Genomic DNA, 16,190 nt, shown 5'->3' on the forward strand with positions numbered 1-16,190 from the left:
AGACTTGGCACACTTTAAGATTTCTTCTTCTCATCTAATGTGTAAGATTAAAGTTTCTTCTTTGCATAAATAGCTAAAAAAGATTAATTTAGTAAAATGTCCCCATTGCATCTCTACTTGGATATCAATGAGGCTTTCTTGTAAGACCCAAGTTGTAACGCTCTTGAGTTTCATCCCTGAGCCATCTAAAGACTTCTCATTAGATTTCACATCACACATTCAACAGGGCAAACATAAAGACATTAAGCATCTGCATGTCTGGAAGTGTTTGTTATGTAAAATGAAAGACAACACATTCAGGCCGAGTTTACACAGCCCAGGAATTCACAGCAATTAACCCTTCAGCGTCTCGTGTAAATATGAGCACTGGAGGCTGTTAGCGGACAGAAAGTCTTTCACACACTCACACTGGGATCCTGGTCCTTTGTTCTGCCGGGCCCCTGGACTGTTGCCATGACGATGCTGTTGGCAGCACCTCACTATAATGGCTGGCGTGCGATCTGTCCATCACTCCATCCCCCCGTCACACATGCACACTGAATCGCTTTTACTTTCTTCTGTACTTTATTTTACATGCATAACATTAGTACATGCATAATAAGGTTGTGTAGTTCGTATCCTATTCACCAGGGGATTAATATAAAATAGTGATTTTGTAAAATTGTTGATGGACATTGTTGTAGTTGCAGCTATGCAATGTAGGATTGCTGATGACTGTATGTGTATTTGGATTTACGCTACATTGAAATCTTCCCAAAATCACTCTTTTACATATTATTGATAAATAAGATGAACCTTTATTTTCCTCAAAAGAACACTGGGGTGTGATTTAATTATTGATTTCTTTGATGTGATCTGTAAGAGACATTAGGGCACATGTTAGGAAGATGTTATAGTAAATTGGTTATAATGATGAACATAACGAAAACATGATTTTTTGTATAATACTGTATAAGATTAAAAAAATTAATTGTCAGAGATTTGAAACAATATTTTTAGTCTAAAAATAAATTGTGAAATAAATCAGGCAATTAAACAAATCACTCTAATATCTGCTATAACCTGTCTACACAGTTTGTGGATAATAAACCACATCATTGGTTTGAATGTATTCTGTTTTAGCATCCGCTGTCCAGCTCTCTGTGTGTGTTTGTAGTAAATCTGGAATTCTGTGCCATCTAGTGGCACTTATTCTGCAAATCTATAACAGAATATATCTACAACATACATATAATACAACTATAACAGAATTTATCTACAGTATAACATATGTGTAATATAGTCTATAACAAAATGTAACTATAACATATATAATATAATCTATAACATAAAATATCTATAATTTATATATAATACATATATACCAAAATACATCTATAACATATATATTATACATCTATAACAGAATATATCTATAGCATATATATTATACATCTATAACAGAATATATCTATAACATATATAATACAAGCCATAACAGAATTTATCTATAACAGAATATATAATATAATCTATAACAGAATATATCTATAACATATGTATAAAACATCTATAACAGAATATATAATATAATCTATAACAGAATATATCTATAACATATGTATAAAACATCTATAACAGAATATATAATATAATCTATAACAGAATATATCTATAACATATATAATACAATCCATAACAGAATTTATCTATAACAGAATATATAATATAATCTATAACAGAATATATCTATAACATATGTATAATACATCTATAACAGAATATATAATATAATCTATAACAGAATATATATATATATAACATATTTGGAATACATCTATAACAGATTATTTAATATAATCTATAACAGAATATATCTATAACATATATATTATACGTCTATAACAGAATAAATCTATAACATATATAATACAATCCATAACAGAATTTATCTATAACAGAATATATAATAGAATCTATAACAGAATATATCTATAACATATGTATAATACATCTATAACAGAATATATCTATAACATATATAATACAATCCATAACAGAATTTATCTATAACAGAATATATAATAAAATCTATAATAATATAATCTATAACAGAATATATCTATAACATATGTATAATACATCTATAACAGAATATATAATAGAATCTATAACAGAATATATCTATAACATATGTATAATACATCTATAACAGAATATATCTATAACATATATTATACAATCCATAACAGAATTTATCTATAACAGAATATATAATAAAATCTATAATAATATAATCTATAACAGAATATATCTATAACATATATATTATACGTCTATAACAGAATATATCTATAACATATATAATACAATCCATAACAGAATTTATCTATAACAGAATATATAATATAATCTATAACAGAATATATCTATAACATATATATTATACATCTATAACAGAATAAATCTATAACATATTATACAATCCATAACAGAATTTATCTATAACAGAATATATAATATAATCTATAACAGAATATATCTATAACATATGTATAATACATCTATAACAGAATATATCTATAACATATATTATACAATCCATAACAGAATTTATCTATAACAGAATATATAATAAAATCTATAATAATATAATCTATAACAGAATATATCTATAACATATGTATAATACATCTATAACAGAATATATAATATAATCTATAACAGAATATATCTATAACATATATAATACAATCCATAACAGAATTTATCTATAACAGAATATATAATAAAATCTATAATAATATAATCTATAACAGAATATATCTATAACATATGTATAATACATCTATAACAGAATATATAATATAATCTATAACAGAATATATCTATAACATATTTATAATACATCTATAACAGAATATATAATATAATATATAACAGAATATATCTATCGACCCAACATCAGCGTCCTACCAGCATCACCACCACAATAATGCAGTACCAATTACGATGGACAGGCCATGTCATTCACATGCCCAATACACGTCTTCCTAAACAAATTTTGTACTCTCAGCTAAAGGAAGGTAGTCGAGCAACAGGGGGGGCCGAAGAAACGTTTGAAGGAAGGCCATTCTGAAGAAATTCAACATTACATCGAGCAACTGGGAAAACATTGCACTAGATAGAAGCACCTGGAAAAACTCCTTGCAGGATGGTGCAGTACATCATGAAATAGAACTTCGTTGTGCCGCAGAGACAAAGCGACAGCTTCGTAAGGAGAAAGAAGAAAAGGCTCAACCACCATCAAAACTCACACTGCACCAAAGTATGCAGATCCCGGATTGGCTTTTGTAGCCATCTGAAGAACCACAAGTAGACCCAAAAGAGAGGACAGTCATACTTGATTTGAGTGACCGCCGATGATAATATAATTTATAACAGAATATATCTATAATATAATCTATAATAGAATATATCTATAACATATAATATAATCTATAACAGAATATATCTATAATGTATATATAATACATTTATAACAGAATATATCTATAAAATATAATAAAATCTATAACAGAATATATATAAGTTTCTCTCTGATCAGATTACATTTGTGTTGTTTAAGGACAGTGGACCCCATACAAAATTATCTACAACAGTTTACTACAATGTCTACACTGTCAAAAAAATGGCCAATATATGTATATACTGCACATGATATCACTGACTACAGCCAAATGTCCTCTCTTATAAACATTTTTCATAAACCCCATTCACATTTTGGTCCAGAAAATGTCCATAAAATTGGCAGAGAGGCCAGTTAATGTTCTGGGATCGTTCCCGTAAAGAGGATCTAGTAACATTTCCGTAACATTCACGGAAGGCATTCTGTGTGAACAAGAGGCAGGTAGTAAGGAGGCACGTGGCACATTTGACACGCAGATCAACATTCATGATGAGAAATGTCGGCAAACTGGACTGAAGCAGAGATCAGGGAGCTTGTCACTATCTGTGCTGAATCTGAGATCATTCACCAGCATGACAGAACAGCGCATCACACACTCCTTATGATCTTGACAAAAATGCACATGCGTGGCTTCTCAATTTTTATGGCATGGTTGTGAATGCACACACAGATTCCGGAAAATCATTGGCAGTGTAAAGGAATGAAAAATCAAACAATTCCAGACAAATCCCAGACGCATTTTCGATGTATTTTCCGTAATGACTGTGTGAAAAGTGCTATACGTTTTAGTCTTGGACTAGACACTGTAAAAGAAACCGGCTCATAAGGTTTTACTTTTCCTTGATGTTTTATATTACGCACTTTAATTTAAGAATAATTATAATTAACAGTTTGCTTAGAGTCGTGCTTATTTGTCATAAAAGTCATTCACTGTAAAAAAAAAAAATCTTTAAGTATAGTCAACTTGGATTTACAAGTTACTTTAACTGATTATCTTTTTTGACTAATCTTGACTAAATGAGTTGCTGTACATTATAAAATAAATTCAAAATGATCTAATTCAACTTTGTTTTTTATATTACAGCAGTTTGAAATGACTTGTAAAACCAAGTTGATTATACTTACAAATTTAAGGCAACCAGGATTTGCAAAAACATATTTTCTTTCTGAAATCTAACCAGGACACATTCTTGTGAGATTCCCCCTAATATGCTGTCTATGTAGGCACCAAATGATATTTCCCACATGCTTGATTGACATCTGAAGTTGTTATGTAGAATGACAGAATAGTTTTTGCCCCCGGTATGATGCAGTTTGTTGTTAATCTCCAGTGGTTCAAGTAAATAAACCCATTTAATTGAATGAGTCTTTCACGTATCCATTAAACCAGCAGTAGTAGAAGCTACTGAATGACGTCAAAGATTGAAGTCAAAGCACGCAGAGAGAAAGACGCCACCGTTCCAATTATCTGTGAGGTGTGAGGCAGTGAAGGGGTCGTTCTTGAACCCTCACACGTCTCAGATAACAGAGGTGTGATGTCCAACTTTACAAGGTGCAGAACGAGTCTTCAAAACAGATGCAGAAGTGAGATGGTAAATGTTGGTTTTCACAAACACACACGGGGTAGCGGGGAAGATCTTTTACACCCCTGTAGGGGGTAATAAAGCGAGTTAAAGCATCACACTTCTGTAAACTTAATCTACACCACTTTAATTACTATTTGGCGCCTCTCTCGCTCTCTCATTTTCTCTGCATTTCTCCGTCCGCAGCCAATTCTCCACTCAGCTCTTGCTGACAGTCAAGAAAACGAGATTTGCTCAGTTGGGGTTCCTGTTTGACTGATCGGCATGGAGCAAATTAACAACAAGCAACACACACACACACTTCCCCCATCTCTGTTTGTATTACCTTTTCTTCAGAAGTACTGGAGCCAAAAGACATTCCTGATAATTAACCAGCAGTTTAACCAGAAGCAACATAGGCCCTGTTTATACCTGGCATTAAGATGCTTTTTGGTCACTTTGGATCACATGTGACACATTCACGTTTACGCCTGGTATTTTAATCCATCTGTTTTGTCAACTTTCGACCACTTTTGTCCATATTACTTTGAGGGGATATCCTTAAGACACAAGCGAGATATTTTGGGTCGAAAGTGATGCAAACTAATATTGTGTCAGAGTTTCCTGCTTGTGTTGTTATTAAACATGCTGCACAACGTTTTGTACGTGTATGTTAGGGATGTTAACAACGTTTTTCGATTAATTGTTGATAAGAATTAAACGATAAACTTAACGATTGTCAAAAAAGCAAGCACGTGTCTGTGGCGCCTGCGCAAAGCACATACAGCCTGTAAAAAAAAAAAACAAGCACGCAGAAGTTAAACTAGTCATGATCACAATGATGCTCAATGCCAAACACACACCTGGGCTTTTTAACGCAACGAAATGGCATTCGCAGTAGATCTGATAGGGTCCGATACAGAAAACGCAAACACGGTTAGGATACTGAAAGCAAAGACCCTCTTAAGGGAAGCCTTTAAGATTAGCATAGCAATGCTGCTATACACAGGGAAGGAGACCAGAAGCCGTTTTAATGAACAGATTAAAATGTAATCTTAAATTCTGGCAAGAAACTAAAACGTAAAATGTCGTTACACTCTGAACGCCTGCAACAGAACTTATATCATTGATCATCATAATTGACTGGCTGAGGCGCTATACGCTAAACACTGCTGCGGGTTTTCTAATGGAAGATTGAAATCTTTATAATATAAGCATCTTTGCTGAAAGTACGCCACAGGTCTAAAGCTGAGGTGACAACGGGAAAAGTGCCCTTCGTGTGCTTCTTGAATATAATTACAACAAGCGATGTATCAATGACTCAGAAAGCTAGGTAAACAACTAGAAAAATAACACTTGATGATAATGAAACTTTTATTTTGTCATGGAAGCACAGACTTTTTATGTGCAGAGTGCCAATATGAGGCGGAGTTATACGGTGTCTATTAAGTTAGTCATTATATTTCATTACGAGATTAAATTGATGATTTTTATCAAAATACCAACTACATTGACTTATTTTACAATCCCACTAGCATGTTATTGAGACAAAATAAAATCTTAAATTCGCATGAGGAAGCTGGCATTTTTACGCACATATTTCATATATTTCAAAATGTTTTACAGGGGCAACAAATACCTTTCAAATTTTACAACCAATACGGCAAAAATATATTTTTTTCTGGCCAAAAATATAAAAGTTTGTATAAAATGTATAAGTATAAAGTATATTTTTGCAGTTGAAAATATATTTAATTTTAATCTTTTCAAAACTATCATGTTTACGGGTTTGTAACATACAAAGTTTTTCTTCCAATGTGACGTGAATATAAATGCTTTAAAGTATATTGGTGAAAAATAAATGTTTGTATTTCAAAATATATTTCAGTACATATTTTTGTATATTTAAAAATATATTTTTTGCTGTATGGAAATCTTATATATACATTCATGCATTTGGCAGAAACTTTTATCCAAAGCGACTTACATGCATTTATATATGTTATCAGTCTGTGCACACACTATCAAATGCTGGGTTATTTTTAACTCAGCGTTGGTTCCAGAAGTCACAAACCCAACATGCTGAATTGAAATTTAATCTACGCTGGGTTGTTTCAACCCAAAATGCTGGGTTTATAAACTCAAATCTAAACATTTTCTGGGTTAATTTAACCCAACAGTTTAGTTTGTCCCTTTTTGACCCAACTCTGCATTGAAAATAACCCAGCAACATGTGTTCGAACCCATAGTCTTTGTCCTACTAATGTAATCCTTTACCAGTCTAGATGAATATCTTACACTTCAATGTTATCTTTTCCCAAAAATAATGGGTTACTTTCAACCCAACATTGTGTCAAAAAGGGCCACCATAGGGGTTAAGTGAACCCCGAAAATGTTTATTTGACCTAACAATGGATAAAAAACAACCCAGCATTTTAGGTTGAATAAACCCTGCAAAGGTTACAACCAAACAGATTGAGTTCATCCACTTTTGACCCAACTATGGGTTGAAAAATAACCCGCATTTTTAAAGTACACTATGGATACTTTTGATCTTAACTTTCATTGTATGGAGAAAAATAAACAGTACGACATAAGGGTGATTAGATGTGATTAGATTTAGTTTTCGGTTCCTTTAAGATGTGTATCAGGAGCGCCGCTGTCATTTCCTCTCACTCCAGGACTCGTTAGCACTTCATGAATGAATGTAAACGTCATTGGCAACATCCTTTCAGTCTGGAGATGTAGCGCTATTGTGCAGCACATAATCCTGCAGGTATGACACACATACAGACAGACAGAAAGGCAGACATACAGGCAGACAGACAGGCCACAAAGCCAACACAAAGCTCTGCGCCTGCAGAGAGACACTGAGGTCTACCTGCTGCTGCTCGGGAGGGGAGACCGAAAGAAAGACAAAACTGGAGCCAGATTAATGAGCTGTGAAATTCAGCTATACAGAGACACTTTCATTTAATGACAGCCCAAAATAACAGCACATTTATATACTGCCATAAAACAATAACAACAACAACTGTATTCGAGAATGGCGCAATAACACGAAGGGTTAATGATAACAGCAGGCATCTCTATGTCAAATCGAATTAATTTTAATGTGAATGGGCCTTATTTTCATGACAAAACATTTGTGTCAGTAGAGCATTTACAGATAATCTGCTTACAATGAGATAGTAAAAAGTGCAACGTTACTTCGAAATTAAACAATCAACAAAGTTTTATCAACAATAAAAAATAAAAATGCAAGGTAAAAAGGCAAAATAAAAAAGCAAAGTTAAATGAAAAACTGTTTATAATTAACTGAGTTAGCAATAATAATTAAACAAGAATGCTAATAGAATAAATTTAAAGTTTTTATTTAATGTTTACATTTTATACAAATGTTAACTAATATTTTAAATTAATATTAATATTTTTAAGGCAACCAACAAATCTTTTATTACAGTGTAACATGCTAATGATAAAAATATTACAGTTTAAGAGACTTTAGGTATTTTTTATGTAGGTCTGCTTTATTGGAAAAAGACAAACTGTACATTTATATTGCCAAAGCATTTGCTGCTAGGCTGTGTAATAATCACTGTAAAACAAATGCAGCATAAAGTTTAACTTAATTGAGCAAGTCAATTCAACTTATTTTTTTTACATTTTGATCTGTGATAAGTTTAGCTTAGTGCTGGCATTGACTTTCACACAGTTATTGTTTTATATGATAAAGCAACACATATCTGACCTAATGCCTTAGCACAGGCACTTCACTTCTGAACAATGATAACCACAAAAAAAGCAAATTCTTCTAAATCTCCAAAATAAATAGATGTTTAACATTGAGTCTTTGTCTTTACTGAAAACCACATAAAATATCACTTAATGTCAGTAAATATAAATGCTCTGCTAATGCAGGCTGATGCAAAGCATGCTGGGTACTGGAAATCCTCCTCAACCAATCGTGTTGATTTAACTTTAAACTGAAACTTAAAACTTTATTTTAGCTTAACTGGCAGACTGAATGCCATTGTTGAATGAACTTTATCCCTGGTTTGAGTAGTTCACCCATTTTAAATGAGGACATTGCACTGTTTACAGTGTGTGGGCTCTCTCTTACACCCAGCACAATGCAGCCCAATGCGCTACGTAAGTGTCTTTTGCTAGTTTCCACCCTGCGCAATGGTCATTTTCACGTTTAGCGCCACGTTGTTTAAATAGCAAATGCATTTGCGCCCATTTTTGCGCCCATGGGCATTCTGATGTAAAAACGAGGTGTGTTCAGGCGCATTGTTGGCGCGTTGCTATTTTGAGGCAACTAACTAACTGACTATTTTTTTGTTATTTAAAGAGCGCATTATTAATATGCGCCTATAAATGGAATGACAACGCGGGTTTGCTTAACACATGAATGTGCAGCAGCACAAAAACACTTTTAAATATGAAAGATTAAAGGATTGAATGTAAAAGATTATTATTGAGTCTCTTGGACATAAATGAGGACACAAAGAGCTGCTTCACCTGTCGCCTGGTAAGTAAATAAATGCTTTGCTTTAAACAAATGCATCTGTTTTTAAATTTTTTTTAATGCTACCTCGCAGATTTATTGTATATGATGACTCTGTGGATATGGTGAGATGAGAAACATTTTTAAGTAATGCTTAAAAAAACTGACGCTGTCCAGGTGCTGAAACGTGCGAAGAGCCGTTTGTAAATTCTTTATCTCCTGTTTGTTACAAATAAAGTATTTTTAGAGTACAAACCTTATCTTACATACTTGTAAATTATTTTTTGATGATATTGGATAGCCATACATTTAAAGCAATTAAAAGTCTGCTTTTTTACTTCCATGAATAAAAGAAAACGGGTTTTAAAGGTTTTAATAAAAAAAGTACAATTTCAATACAAGTGAAAAACAACAAAATTATTTACCATTAATCTTAAACTGGGGATCTTCTTCCTCCGCTTAGTTTTTCAGTTTACAAAGTCCGTCATCTAAATAGGGATTAGACATAGCGCCAGCGCAACTGGCTTTTAAAGGGGATGAGAGCTGAGACTCTCATTGGTTTATTGAACGTTACGCCCAAAATACTCCCATTACAATAGGACCTACCCTTTTCGACCATGCGCTCGGCGCACAAACCATTTTTCCCGTCGTTAAATTAGCAAAAGTGGATTCGGACATGCCCATTTAGACGTTGCGCTGTGTGCTTTAGACAATGCGCTTAGATCGTTAAAATAGGGCCCTATGTATGCTATGCTCCTTTTCTTCATATTTTCCTCACTTTTCCATTTCCTGTAAGCTGGAAAGGCATGTCTGGTTATTATGTTCAACTTGTTATTTTATCAAATTAATTGACTTAATGTCTTGTAGTCTTATCACAATTACAATCTTGAGGACAATAAAATTTGCTATAATGTCATGTATTACTTTTTTAATATGTTTCCAGGGTAACACTTTACAATAAGGTTCATTAGTTAACTACATTAGTTAACATGAACTAATAATGAACTGCACTTATACAGCATTTATTAATCTTTGTTAATGTTAATTTCAACAATTACTCATACTTTATTAAAATCCTGTTAGGGTTAGTTATTGGACTGTGAACTAACATGAGCAAACAATTAAAAGCTTTATTTCTATTATTAACTAACTTTAACAAAGATTAATAAATACTGTAACAAATATATTGCTCATAGTTTGTTCATGTTAGTTAATACATTAAGTAATGTTAACTAATGTAAAGTGTTACCGTTTCCTGTTTTCTGTGATTTTATTTAATTTCATTTAATTTTAAAGCTGCTTCAAAACAGTGTAAAAAGAAAGCGCTATAAATACATTTGAATTGAATATGAAGAAAATATCAAGTAAGGGCAAATGCCGCAGTCTCATTCTCTCTTTCTCTCTTGTGTTTAATGATATTTAATGATATTCCTGAATACCAACCAATTAGAAAATGTGTTTAAAATGCACTGCTGTAATTCTGGGATGCCGAGCATTGTTGCCATTGCAATGTATAGTTGCTGAAGTATTTTGAGTTTTACGGTTTTAATTGTCTTAATTTGCGACTTTGTCATTGCTTGTGTCAGGTTGCTAGATGTTTTTTTTATCGTCTGAAGTCAAAAGAGCCCATCATCAGTAATAATGTAACAGACCACTATACAATCGTTGAATTAAATATGTATGTATGTTTACTGTACAGAATCCAGCTATAGACATCATGTAGAAATCAATCATCACACGCATACACACACTGTCACAGGTATTAAGTGGACCACTCGAGTCTCCTCACAGTATGACATCATCATCCAGCGCATCGAATCAAATGTGTTTCTGCTTCAGATCACCTCAGGTGTCAGCGTTTGTGTGTGCGTGTGTGTGCTGGTGTGAAAAGTGAGAGTGTGTGTGTCAGACACATCGACTCCACTGCTGTGATGGATGGTCTGTGTTTAAGACAGATGACAGTGTGTGTGTCTGTGTGTCCATGTGTTTGATGCTGTGTGTGTTGATCCAAAGCTCTTCTTCTGTCTCTGTAACACAGGCCAAACTAACGTTTGTTTACTCTGCCACATAAAACAGCGTGCGTGTGTGTGTTTGTGTAAAGGTATGTGTGGATCACATTTCTAAACATCCCTTTGAAATGTCGAAGATCATTAAAGCCGTAGAGATGTTCAGTAACACACGTCAGCTCTGGTGGCATTTCAATTAAATAAAACACACAAGAGTCGCTCCAAACCCTAAATATCTGCCCTACAGATACAGATATCATCTAAAGCAGATTCTCATCTTAATAAAACCTCATAAGAGACTGATGTGACGCTGTAGATAGACAGCATCTCTATGCCCATTACAGAATGACCTCAAGATCACTAATCACTATTTAACATCAAACAAAATAAGTGTTTTTAAAACATGTGCCAAGCGTCCTTACAAAGACAGTAATACCAGCAATTTGTGACCTTGTGTGGACATTTTGTTGGTCCTTTTGTCGTTCCCCATGAGAAAAACAGCTCATAAATGATGTTTACTTGAAAATGTGTTATGTTTAGGGGTTGGGTTAAGGGATATACAGTTTATATAAAAGTCATTACATCCATGCAAAGTCCCAATAAAACATGAAAACACAAGGTTTGTGTTTGTGTGTCACATTCTGCTCATGCATACCAGTGAAGTGTGAATGTTGTTGTGTCTCTGTAGTGTTTACATGAGCGGATTCGGCTTGAATTCCGGCTCCATCGCCGTAAATTTCCCAGTCCAGTGCTAGAAACGCTGTCTGTTCACATGTGATGGTGTTTGTGAAATCTTGCTGTGACGATGCATTTAAATGGTGTTTGTGAGTTCAGATGAAAATAAACAAATGACAATTTGCTCAGACAAATAAAGAAAACTTTTCCATTTGAAGAAATAGTTGCACTGCAAAAAATTACTTTATTACTTAGTATTTTCTGTCTTGTTTTCAGTAGAAATATCTAAAAATTCTTAAATCAAGATGTATTTTCTTGATGAGCAAAATGACCTAAGAAAATAATACTAGTTTTTAGACAAAAACTATACAATTTAAGTGAATTTGTGCTTAAAACAAGCAAAAATATCTGCCAATGGGGTGAGACATTTTTACTTGAATTAAGTGTTTAAGAAAAAATACATCTTATTTTACAAATTTTTTTCTCACCCCATTGGCAGATAATTTTGCTTGTTTTAAGGACAATTTCACTTAAATTGTATATTATTTGTCTTAAAACTAGACTTATTTACTTAGGTCATTTTGCTCATCAAGAAAAAAACATCTTAATTTAAGAATTTTTAGATATTTCTACTGAAAACAAGACAAAAATACTAAGTAAGAAAGTCATTTTTTGCAGTGTGAAGATGTTTAGCTGAGCATCTGACTTGCACGCTGCAAGAAATGACTTTCTTTGTCTTTTTGTGTTTTTGTCTTGTTTTCAGTAAAAATATACAAAAATCTTAAATTAAGAAGCATTTTCTTGATGAGCAAAATGACCTAGGAAAATAAGTCAAAAAATATAAACTTTAAGTAAATAAGTGCTTAAAACTAGCAAAAAAATCTGGCAATGGAATAAGAAAAGTTTTAAGAAATAAGTTTAATTTTTTCATAAACACTTAAATCAAGAACTTTTTTCTTATTGCATTGGCAGATTTTTTTTTTTTTTTTTTTTTTTTTTGCTTGTTTTAAGCACTAATTTACTTAAAGTTTATATATTTAGTCTAAAAACTAGACTTATTTTCCTAGGTCCTTTTGCTCATCAAGAAAATGCATCTACAATAACAACCTTGTCTACCTTTAAGGCCCAACTTAAAACGTATCTCTTCAGTAGTTATTATGGATAATGTTGTTGAATCTGATTTAATGTACTTGTATTGTGTTATGGTCTTATGTGTTGTATTGTATTGGTGGAGGTGTTAATGTACTGTATTATATTATGTGAAGCGGCCTTGAGCCATGGAAAGGCGCTATATAAATAAAACTTCTTCTTCTTCTTCTTCTTCTTATCTTAATTAAAGAATTAAAGAATTAAATTTTAGATATTTTTACTGAAAACAAAACAAAAATAAGTTATTTTTTGCAGTGCAAATGAAAATATAAAATGAAAAGGGACTTTGGACATCAATATTCACATGGTCTTTATTTTTTATTTTTTTATACAATCATCAATAAAAAGCAAGCGCCGCAAGTTAAATAAATGTACAATGTACAAATGTGTCTGTTTGCAGAAAACATAAATCAAAACAAGAGAAGCCAGAACTCTCTTAAAATAAAAAATTCAAAATTTGTGTATAATAAGGATAGGAGAGGATCCTACAGACTCTTGATAAATTTGTCTTGTTTGTGGTTGAGGTCATAAGTTAATTTCTTCAAAGGAAGAAATGCTGACAGCTAAGAAATCCACATGGAAATAGTTGGGAACTGAGATGTAGACCATTTTAAATGGGACATTTCACAAGACTTTTTTAACATGTCAAATAAATCTTTAGTGTCCACAGAGTACATATGTGAAGTTCTAGCTCAAAGTACAACACAGATAATTTATTATAACATGTTAAAATGAACACTTTGTAGGTGTGAGCAAAAAAAAGGTGTGTGCTGTTTTTGTGTGTCTCATTTAAAATGCAAATGAGTTGATCTCTGCACTAAATGGCAGTGCTGTGGTTGAATAGTGCAGATAAAGGGGCGGTATTATCCCCTTCTGACATCACAAGGGGAGACAGATTTCAATGGGCTATTTTTTCACATGCTTGCAGAGAATGGTTTACCGAAAGTAAGTAACTGGGTTGATCTTTTACACATTTTCTAGAACTGGGGACCCAATTATAGCACTTAAACATGGAAAAAGTCAGATTTTGATGATAGTTCCTCTTTAATAATATACATTTCTTAGCCAGGAATATAAGGGTTGTAAACAGATGTTTGAAGTCTGAGTCAAGCACGTCTTTAGGAATGTTATTCAGCAAATAAAAAAATAAATAAAATAAAATAAAACATTATCTCCTGGATTGCAGAATGAACCCCTCCCCAAAACGGTTGGATGTGAACACAGGACCAAAATACATGAAAATGTCTTACAAGTTTTGCATTTAAAACAGAGGTCAGAACAACCTGGCAACATTTTATGGAGACGAACAGGTGTAAAATAAATTCTGTGAAAGATTTTTACATTTTGTTCATGTAAATCGAGGTGCATTTTAGAACAGGTCCTGGTAAATATTCGGAGTAAAACAAAACTCCTATGACCCGCGCCCACAGTGGTTTCAAAGAATCGTAAACTGAGGAATCAGATTAAGCTAGTAAGGTATAAAATTTGGAAATAAGCCCTTCGAAAAAATTTACTGACAAGATGGTTTCTTTTAATTCTGATCATTTATTTCGCTTTATAAGAGACTCACCAAATTTGAAGATATTTAAAAAAGTCTTGGGAGGGAATATCAAACTCTCTTCCAATTTGTTCTAATGATCTCAAAGTTTCATTTCAGAGAAATCAGACCATTTCTGCTCTTTCAGGAAAATATTTAATTATTGACTGTCAAATGTATGCATTTTATCTAAAAATGCACATTTAATTTTTATGTTTTCAAGCCTAAAAGTAACTTGATGGGTGTACTACCGTATATATATAAAATGCACAAACAACTTTTTACCTGACTGATGCTGAAATCTCTCTCTCTCTCTCTCTCTCTCTCTCTCTCTCTCTCTCTCTCTCTCTCTCTCTCTCTCTCTCTCTCTCTCTCAGTTTCTCACTGGCGTCTGTAGGTCAGATGTTAGATTTAGGTTAAGAAGGGCAGCTCAGGTTAACACATCCACTGAAGACTTATACACACACACACACACACACACACACACACACACACACACACACACACACACACACACACACACACACACACACACACACACACACACACACACACACACACATTAAACAGTCTGTGTTTGTACCGCCTCTCGTGTGTGTCATGTAAACCAAGTCTAAAGGATTTGAAGAACACAAACTCTCATCCACCATCAGCATGATCTTTACTTTAGATAACTTTAGCAATGATTTATCAAAGCAAGAGCGCCATCTACTGGCGGTATATTTTAACACAACTCCATGATTTAAATCCACCAAGTGTTTGCTGTGTTGTCATTCATAATAATGTTCATCATCATCAGAGTTTTATTAAAGTGAGTGCACTGCAAAAAAATGACTTTCTTACTTAGTATTTTGTCTTGTTTTCAGTAAAAATATCTGAATATTCAAGATGGGAGTTTTTAAAGCAAAGTCAAAGTTTTTAGACAACAAAATTGCAGTTTAAGTGAACGTGTGCTTAAAACAAGCAAAAATATCAGGGTCAGTGACAAAAATGGTTTGGCAAGATGAGAAATTTAAAAATCTTTAAAAAAAACTTGTTTTAAAAGCATGCATCAGGTTTATTTCAATGCACAGTGTATTTATGTTAATTGCATGCAATAAAAAATTACATGTGCACAATTTTTAAGAAAATTAAGACCTGAAAATGTCATATGGTGTAACCACCAATTGCACCAAAGAATGAGAAATATTAAATATTTTACCCACCTTGATGGTATGTAAGCATAGTCATCCAAAAAATGATTTAAAATATAATTTTATTAGTTATTTCTAAATGTACATTTTAATGCGTTTTTGTAATATTT

Source organism: Paramisgurnus dabryanus, chromosome 3 (assembly GCF_030506205.2).
Source record: "Paramisgurnus dabryanus chromosome 3, PD_genome_1.1, whole genome shotgun sequence".
NCBI classification, from domain to species: Eukaryota; Metazoa; Chordata; class Actinopteri; order Cypriniformes; family Cobitidae; genus Paramisgurnus; species Paramisgurnus dabryanus.